Genomic DNA, 7735 nt, shown 5'->3' on the forward strand with positions numbered 1-7735 from the left:
TTCGAGAGAGGGTGCCCGGAGGGTCACGTTGCAAGTCTCCTTTACTCCCGCCGTTTACCCGCCCTCGGACCGGTTCACTCGAATTTGACCGTTTCTCGTCGATTGCTGATCGGCTGCCATTGAAAACAATGTGTCTCCGTGGGTTGGGTTAGTCAGCGAGTTGAGTTTCATTCATTTCATTAGAAAAAAAACGAAAAAAAAAATTTTTTTCAAAAAAATTTTTTTTCCTCGGTTGGTTGGGTGAAAGATGGTTGGGCGAAAGATGGGGACAGTGGGAATCTCGTTGATCCGCCCACAAACCACATGAGTCGGTAGAGGAGGCTTCGGGGATCACGATGCAACTGTCATTTACTCCCGCCGTTTAAAAAAATTTTTTTTCGGACTTGTGATTTTTTCAGGGATGAAAATTTTTTTCTTTTTTTTCTGCAACTCCGATGAGGACGACGGACTAGGTGGAATTGAAGAAGCTGAAAAAAAGATGAAAAACAAAAAAAATTATTTTTTTTGGGCTTTTTTTTGGGCTTTTTTTTGGGCTTTTTTTTGGGCTTTTTTTTGGGCTTCGCGAGCGGTATTCGGAGGCGACGTCGGCACCGTGCCGCAACATCGATTACCGCCCGTCTCTATCGATGGTGCCGCAAAACGGGAGCGATAGCCGGCCGTCGACATCGATGGTGTCGCGCGTTGGAATCGATTGTGCCGCTATAAACAATCGATTGTGCCGCTATAAACAATCGATTGTCCGGGTTGAAGCTCGCGTCCGTTTTTTTTTTTTTCCCCCCCCCCCTTCGGTGCGATCCGATTTCGAGAAAGTTTTCCGACGAGGACGGCGTCGAACTCGCAGCGCCCGATACTCTAGGCGAGCCGGTTATTGACTTGCCTATCGCGCCGACGAGTTGTTTTTTTGTTTGGAGATGAAACGGGTGTTATCGTGTACGTCTTGGCGCAACTAATTTCATGTTTTTAATGCACGAGAGAGAGGCAGGACCGCACTGCGAAACGAATTAAACGTGCTTTATTTACATTCGGAACAGTACGTTGATCTCATTGAGTTAGTGCTGCGATAAGAAGTCGAAATATATCTCAGAATTCAGTGTACTGTTTTGCAGTATTCTTTGAGGGGGAGGGATTGCAATACAAAAAGCGGCCGAATTCTGTAAATGTGCCAAGGGGCTTATTTATCATGTATACGTACTTATTTATTACAGCTGAAAGAGTATCGATAGGTTTTTGCAGCAGAATGAATAGGCATCTTGAAAAACTATTTCGGAGTTAATTTAAGTAGTTAAGCTGTTTGTGGAAAACATCGGAAACCGAGCGTGAATTATAGATTCCGAAACGATCGGGAAAAAAAATCTTTTTTTTTTTGCGAAAGAAAATTTCCATGCAAAATGTAATGATAATTTTGATGACGGGGGGTTATGAAGGTACGAAATATTCTTTTTTGCTGGGGAGGGTGTCAGAAATGGCTAAAAATCTTACGTAATACTTGAAAAATGAACGGAGCGGTACATTTACAGATCACTCGATTTTCATACGTAATTTTAGAAATTGAGTGACAGTTTTAGAGCACTACGCTGCATACCCAGATTACTTTAATTACGGATCGTTGTGAGCGGCACGTCTCTAGATCACTTGAAGTTTTTCGGGATATTTTTATAAAATACTGAAAGGAACATCACTACCTTTCTTGTCACTTTTCTTTAAAATGGTTCTGGAGTGAACTTTAAATACATTTTTTGATAGAAATGGTCAAAACAGTGACAAATTTTTGTCCGTGTATTATAGTTTTTAGGCAAAATTCATGTGAAACTCGATTGCAAAAAAAATTTATTAATGAAATGCTTTGTGATTTTGCTAGTAATGTTATGAACCAAAATTTAAAGGATTGCGTGATATGAATTTTTTGAAATCAAGTTTTGTCTATGAAACACTGCGATTCAAAATATATATGTGATAGACCTTTGATTTTGGTTCGTAATCTCAACAATATAGGATGCAATGAATCAATTTTTACAAATTTCTTCGTAAAACACGTTTACAGTCTTTATTATTACTTGCATGTAACAACAAATGTAAAAAACAAATTTTGTAAAAAATGAAAATCCATATTTTCAACGTAGTACGGATACCTCAACTTTTAATACTTGGGAGTACATTTTTTAATTGAAAATTAAAATTTACGCGTCGTGAGAAGTAGATTTCTGATCGTACGAAATTTTCTTTTTGCTCGTTCGGAGTTATGCTATGAATATTTTTGGACGATGTTGATGAAACGTGGCGATTTATTGTTATGCAACGTGTTTGGATTATGTTTAGGTGCTGGAATTTATGTATGTGTTATTGAAAATAGCGTTATCTGAATAGCGTTCCCATATGTCCCGTTTTTGTAGGTTTTTTATATGATCGTGCCGGAGAAAACTGAAAAGCTCGAATTTGTTATATAATCGTTGCGTGCGTGCGATATCGTATAGGAGAACCTAAAATTAGCGCAATTACGTATATGTGTAATACACATAAAGTTCTGAATCTCTCTGGATTTTTTCAGTAATTCCGAATTTTCATTGAGGAGTATCCTGAATATATGTAATATATTTTCCAGTGTGATTATATATTTAAAAAAACTGCGAGCTGAATATATTTGTGTTTGAAATAGCAGTTTCGTGAATGATTCATTTGTTTTGCGAGAGAAATGAAGTTGGACTATAAGTGAACGACAAAACTGATAACGTAGCATATTCGATCTGAGGGGGCGTAAAAATTCCATATTTCGACAGATGCGTCGTTAATTGCCCTGATTAACTGATTACTTATTAGTTCGATATTTTGTTTAACCGTCTGGATTTGGTCTTAGACTGTTGTGCGAGTGGCAACGGTGTTGACAAACAAGATTATTTGAATCGTTGGATTGCGTTTCGATTGGTGATGATTTTTTCAATTGATTATTTTTGAATTTGATGTTCTTAAATATATATTACTCTGTGTGCGGTTTCCGCTTGGTTCTTAATGGCAGGTTGTTTGCCTTGCCAGTTTGAGTGATGATTTGGGTTGAACGTTGTGCCGTCGTTATTCGTGAGTGTCTTTGTTTTGCTTCGTTATGCTGGTTTTTAGCTTTCGTGTTAATTATTTCGTGTTAATTATTTTCGATTTCGTGTTAATTAATTATCGTCATCGTGTCGATTTCAGGATGATTATTATTTTCTGATGTTACTTTAGGAGTAATATTTCGGGATGTTATTTTTAATTTATTAATAAATTAGTAGTGCATTAATTACTAAATATGAATATATTTTTTTTGGGGACCGGTAGCGCCATCTTTGTGGCTTAGAGCGAACTGCAAACGTTAGATCGTTGCGCTACCTGGCGGTGGGATTCAACTGGGAGAGACCGTTGCATCCTTTTCCTTGTTGGGTCCTTTGTTTATTTCCTTTGTTTCTTGATTGCTCTTTGTTAATTATTAGATTTTATGAATCCATCCTTTTTAGTTGGTAGTTCGCGTTGTTACTTAATTTCCGTTTGTTTTTTTTTCTTTCGTGTGCGAATCCGGGTATTTTCCAACGGTTTCGTGTATATCTTTACGTATTTTTACTTCCCATTATGTTTTCTTTCTTTATGTGTGATGCGTTTTGTTCCGTTTGTTGCAGGATATCTGTGATATGCACCGAAAAAGTCGAAGGAAAACTGACTGGAAAGTCATTGACCGTATTCTTAGGTAAAAATTTTTTTAAGACTAAAAATTTTTTCTGCTATTTGTCAAGCCCTGTTGTGTAATTTTCACAACGTTTGAGTGACAGTTCTGGATTTTGTATCTTTCGTTTTCCTTGACTGTTTCTATACTTGTTAAGATGGGTTGCGTTTTTGACTCGAACTGGTTTAAACCATCGAAAACGATCTAAATGAATGTGTAACTTAACGATGAGAAACGTTGATATTACGACGTTTCCTTTTCGAACTCTAATTTAATTATAATTTTCAATTTTGAAGTTTTTGAGGTACGAAATGTCTCGAATAGATACATTTTTACCATGTAGCGTCAGATAATTTTTCTACACCTCAACGATTTCTCAAGTTTTCAATGGACGAATCCAAAGTTAGGAAATGGTTTAGTTTGACTGGAGACTAATTTTATGAGTTTAGATTTTTTTTCAGATTTTCAGTTTCCACAAAGAAAAGAAAAACGAAACTAATAAATCGATTTTCTTAGAATTTGAAAAATGAATGAAATTCATTGATTGAAAACGAAATAACAGGCCGTGAAGGAGAGATGATGTTGATATAGTTGCTTTTTGTGCATCGGGTATTGGTTCGAGGTCATTAGCTGTATGGCTCCTCGTCCTGTCTGCACGATGCATTTTATCTTTTCATTTTTCTCTACTTTATCAAAATTTTCCGTTATGATTCATTTAATAATAATATAATAGACTAAATATTTATTCTTAGAAATTGTTTGACTAAAAAAAAAATATTGGATGAAAATTCTGAAACAGGTTTCCATATTACGATTCGAACAACAAATAGCAAAGTTGGATTTTTCTGTAATACGCCGGTCTTTGTCCTCTGACTGGAGAGCAAAGGCATTGCTAATTTTCTGTTTTGTCCTCTGTGGTGTCTTCAGGTGGTGTTTTTATTGGATTGTAAGACCATCGTAGAAGGTTAGAAAATGTACATACTACATAAGAAAAAAATGTATATATTGAGATTTTTATGAGATTTTTTTGAAAGAAAAAAAAACACCATTTTTACAAAATATACCATTGGATCCCAAGAATAGAAAATGTGGTAATAATGAAAAATATTTGCTAATAATGAACTGATGATATTTTTCAGGGGAAAAAAAATTATTTTTGGATAATTCGCTCAACATTATTCTAATGTTATGTACAATAAGAATATTGTTTGAAATATCTGGGATTTTCTATATAATTTAATAATAACAGAAATCGACGTATATATTTCATATATATATATAGCATCTTAAACACGTAGTAAAAAAAAATCAGATGTTGATATACAATATATATATGTGTAAACATCATTAGAATCAGATTATTATGTATATTTCATAGTCACTTTAAGCATTACATGTAATTCATGTGTGCATTTTCGATGGAAAATTTTATGTTTAAAGCAGTATTTGAGGGTTTTTTTGACTTCACAGTTTAAAAACTGCCATGTGCCAAAAACTGTGGCTTGTTTATTTTTTCAACATTTTTGTTGCAGCAATTTTGTGTCAGATACTTGTTTCACAATGTGGGCAATTGACAGTTTTTGAGTTGCATTCCTTTTGAGGAATCGACAGTTTTTTGAGCCGTCCTGCAGAAACTACATTCCTTTTTTCTGTGGAATTGACAGTTTTCAAACTCCATTCCTTTTTCTGCGGAATTGACAGTTTTTTGAGCCATCCTGCAGAAACTACATTCCATTTCTGCTGAATTGACAGTTTTTAGAGCCATCCTGTGGAAGGAAACTACATTTCTTTTCCTGCGGAATTGACAGTTTTTTGAGCCATCCTGCAGAAACTACATTCCTTTTTCTGCGGAATTGACTTTTTTTTTTGAGCCATCGTGCAGAAACTACATTCCTTTTCCTGCGGAATTGACATGTTTTTTTGAGCCATCCTGCAGAAACTACATTCCTTTTTCTGCGGAATTGACTTTTTTTTTTGAGCCATCGTGCAGAAACTACATTCCTTTTTCTGCGGAATTGACATGTTTTTTTGAGCCATCCTGCAGAAACTACATTCCTTTTTCTGCAGAATTGACAGTTTTTTGAGCCGTCCTGCAGAAACTACATTCCTTTTTTCTGTGGAATTGACAGTTTTCAAACTCCATTCCTTTTTCTGCGGAATTGACAGTTTTTTGAGCCATCCTGCAGAAACTACATTCCATTTCTGCTGAATTGACAGTTTTTAGAGCCATCCTGTGGAAGGAAACTACATTTCTTTTCCTGCGGAATTGACAGTTTTTTGAGCCATCCTGCAGAAACTACATTCCTTTTTCTGCGGAATTGACTTTTTTTTTTGAGCCATCGTGCAGAAACTACATTCCTTTTCCTGCGGAATTGACATGTTTTTTTGAGCCATCCTGCAGAAACTACATTCCTTTTTCTGCGGAATTGACTTTTTTTTTTGAGCCATCGTGCAGAAACTACATTCCTTTTTCTGCGGAATTGACATGTTTTTTTGAGCCATCCTGCAGAAACTACATTCCTTTTTCTGCAGAATTGACAGTTTTTTGAGCCGTCCTGCAGAAACTACATTCCTTTTTTCTGTGGAATTGACAGTTTTCAAACTCCATTCCTTTTTCTGCGGAATTGACAGTTTTTTGAGCCATCCTGCAGAAACTACATTCCATTTCTGCTGAATTGACAGTTTTTAGAGCCATCCTGTGGAAGGAAACTACATTTCTTTTCCTGCGGAATTGACAGTTTTTTGAGCCATCCTGTGGTAAGTACATTCCTTTTTTTCTGTGGAATTGACAGTTTTCAAACTCCATTCCTTTTTCCGCGGAATTGACAGTTTTGTGGACCACATTGCTTTGTTTTCGGGTGAGATCTATGTATACCGTGTGGGATCTTGCGGGTTTCTGAGGCAAAAATGTTGGTTGTTGCTCTTTCCCATTACACATATTTTGCAGTTATATACTTTCCCATTATTTCTAATTTAATTTATTTTTAATATTTTTTTAGGGAACTTTCCGAAGGTTTGAATGCTTCTGCTAAAGTTTCGCCTCGTTGGAAACACGTGCTGGCTTGTGTTTCTGATGAGCCAGTGATCGAGTACAGATAAATGGCGGGAGTCACCATTACTCCACCTGCGGTCTCTTAATGTCTTGCCATCCGATTAGTGGATTGATTGATGAGATGTCCTTATCTTCGACCGCGTGTGTTTGAGATTCATTCTGGTGTTTCGTGTAGCATGTTTGTGATTTGTCGTAGTGCTTAGAGTGTGCTGTTTGTGATCGATCCGTGTTTAGAATAGCGATTTTGTGTTCCCGCGATTGTTGAATAGTGAGTGCGCGTCATCGCGGTGATGCGCAAATTTTTGTACAAACAAAAGTTTTTCTTGTGGTTGGGTGATATTGTATTGTGAGTTCGAAGCCATTTATTCCAAGTAAGTAATGTGTGTTCCAGAAGGAAAGTAAGTTGATTTTTTTCTCTGCTCCGGAAAAATATGTGTTTTCCCATCAGTCACGCTGATGTTTCCTCATTGTTTTAGTAATGTTTATTGATTATAATACTAATTTAATTTGTTATTACAGAAAGATTTGAATTAATTTTACTTACGTGAAAATTAAGCAATAGAATAAGGAAAAGAGGGAAAAATAAGAGACAGAATTATTAATAAAGAGTGTAGTGAGATAAAAATATAAACAGAAGATACATACGCAAAGCTCTTATTATGTGAAGAAATTAGTTCCTGTTGTTTTTTTTTTTTTTTTTGAACCCTGTGGGACCACCCACCCGTTCCCCCGGCAGGGGGTTTGTGGTGGGTGGGGGGCCGGGGGCTCCGCCCCCGGGCCCCCCCTCACCCCCCACCCATAGAGCCCTGTTATTTTTGGTAAAACCACCTCGAGTTTCGTGAGCCTCGCTCAAAGCTGCTTAACTTATGAGTTTGGCAGAGCTAGCGCTCTATCATCTACGCCACGAAGTGATAGCGAAGGAAAGTCTTTGGACATCTGCTTTCGAGGGGAATTGTTTTGGATCTTTGTATTTTTTTTATCCCTTGTTTTTTTTTTTT

At 36.5% G+C, this 7735-nt stretch overlaps 1 long non-coding RNA gene across 1 annotated transcript; it reads left to right on the plus strand.

The window, feature by feature from the left end:
• Positions 1 to 3409: 3409 nt before the first annotated feature.
• On the plus strand, positions 3410 to 7735 carry LOC149072073 (uncharacterized). The gene is made up of 2 exons (XR_016194564.1): positions 3410 to 3709; positions 6685 to 7735. It is a non-coding gene; the product is annotated as an uncharacterized LOC149072073 (long non-coding RNA).

This window comes from Pholcus phalangioides, unplaced genomic scaffold (genome assembly GCF_987345545.1).
Source record: "Pholcus phalangioides strain wild (caught in Gottingen) unplaced genomic scaffold, Ppha-v1.0 ptg000018l_1, whole genome shotgun sequence".
Lineage (NCBI taxonomy): Eukaryota > Metazoa > Arthropoda > Arachnida > Araneae > Pholcidae > Pholcus > Pholcus phalangioides.